A 2,046-nucleotide genomic window follows, 5' to 3' on the forward strand; every position below is an offset into this window, starting at 1 on the left:
ACACACACACACACACACTTCAAAGCAGCCGCACTCCACACAGCTAGGATTAAGAGGCGATTGAAGAGCCTGATACAGCCTCAAAGTGCCTTCAGCACAAAAATGCCTTTGGCAGGGCACAGGTAGTCTCTTTGAAAGTGCTTACACACACACACATATGGCTTTTAATTTAGCTCTGATTTTCCCTTAGTATTTGTCACAGTCCGATTGGGTTATTTCTCTTGCATGTACTATCCATATCTTCATCTATTTCCAGACATTTTGAACGTGTGTATAGATGATTTAGCTGTATAATGTATGATGTATAATGCTTCCTGCTAAATCCCCCCGAGTGACTGTAGGTAAAAAGAATAGGCTAGTAGCAAGCTCTTTATGTTTTTATGAAACATCTGAGCATGTCAATATGGCCATATGTTCCCATGAATACTCTAACACGTGTTGTATAGAGTACAGAGAGTCACACACGCACCTCATTACATCACAGTCAATTACAAAGATGATGCTGATGTATGACTTTGATGTCAACGTTTTCTCTACTGAGACGCGTTTAAAGTCTCGTCCTTTCTCATCGTCTTTAAAGAAATCGTATTTCTTTGGTGTTTGTGTCGATGTTTTTCAAGCAAATGTTGGCTGCTTGAGAGTTGTGGTTAAAATAAATCTAATACTAACTACCACAGTGGCTCTTCAACTAAGCTGTAGTCAAGATGGAGCAGCATTAAAGGGAGACAACGAATGTGTCAGCCGTAAAACAGAAGAAACAAATGTGGACGGACTCCATTTGCTCCCCAAACACAGTTCTTTCTCTTTCCTTTTCTACACCCTTCTTTGTCTCCCCCCGTCTCTCATCAGCTGCTGTCGGGGCCCCCGAGGGACGAGCAGACTGCCACTCACAGAGTCCTGGCGCAGGAAGACAGGCCCGGTATCCTTGGTGACGGCCCTGTGTTTCCGTGGTGACAGGTGTGTCCACTCAGAGCTGTTTGTCAGGAAGTGTTTGGACGGGGCGCAGAGTCCAAACGCAGCTCAGGTGTTGATGGCAGAGAGGGGTGCGTTCAACAAAACGTGTTTGTTAGAGCGCTGTCCGTCTGTCAGTGGCTGTCAGGACGAGAGAGTCAAGCGGTGTGTGTGTGTGTGTGTGTGTGTGTGTGTGTGTGCGTGTGTGTTTATGTATGAATCAGGATTACTGCTTTTTTTTTTTTTACTTTCTAAATGAATTTCTGCGTGGCTGGTGTTTTTGTATTTCTATGTTTGTTGAACAGGACGTTGTCAAGAATTCAATTCAATGGCAAGAATCAATGGCAAAATGCTTACTGGCGTATAGAGAGCGGGTTTTCAGAGTTTAAGTCGATCCACAACTTTTCTGCCTTTCAAATACTGACCTACTACATCCCCCATTAACTCGGGCCTTGGTCGCTCTACTGTGCCTGTATAGACCTTGTCACCGCGCGAACAGGCAGCCATTGACATCCCCATCGAATTCCGTCACTTCACACCTAATTACCTCGCTCCGCTGTTCAGCCTCTCACTGAAACTCTGGCATCACAACACAGCCAGCTGAACGGAGGCAGATCTCGTATTAGACACTCGCAGTCTTTGCTTCCAGCTGGCGAGCTTCCCACAGAGAAACCGCCGATAAACAAAGAGACGAGCGCCGCTCAATCAACTCCTAACAGCAGTCTTCATTCACTGCTATTCTGTCTCCGCCGTGTTGTGTCTCCCAGCCTCTCCCGATCATCTCTTCTTCATCTTCTTCTTTTTTTTTCTCCCCAGCTAATTGGCAGCAACGTTTTAATTCCCCCGCCTGCCCCCCTTCTTGTTAAGTGATGAATTGTTGGCAGGGGATCAAAGGGGAGTGGTTGCCCGCTGTGCACCGTGCCCGTCACTACCTGCTGGCACACATGAGCGTTGGGACTGGCCCGGTGCCAAAGGGAGCCACAGGCCTTCGCCGCGAGCACACACTGCCAAGAGGCAGAGGTCAACATGAGTGCGCGTGTGTGTGTGAGAGAGAGAGAGAGAGAGAGAGAGAGAGAGAGAGAGAGAGAGAGAGAG

General features: G+C 47.3%; 1 protein-coding gene across 6 annotated transcripts in view; it reads left to right on the top strand.

The window, feature by feature from the left end:
- LOC116397008 (centrosomal protein of 112 kDa-like) overlaps window positions 1–2,046 on the top strand; it is a 46,478-nt gene that overhangs the window by 20,227 nt on the left and 24,205 nt on the right. The gene's annotated exons all lie outside the window — the stretch shown is intronic.

This window comes from Anarrhichthys ocellatus, unplaced genomic scaffold (genome assembly GCF_004355925.1).
Source record: "Anarrhichthys ocellatus isolate YVR2014 unplaced genomic scaffold, GSC_Weel_1.0 scaffold62, whole genome shotgun sequence".
NCBI lineage: Eukaryota > Metazoa > Chordata > Actinopteri > Perciformes > Anarhichadidae > Anarrhichthys > Anarrhichthys ocellatus.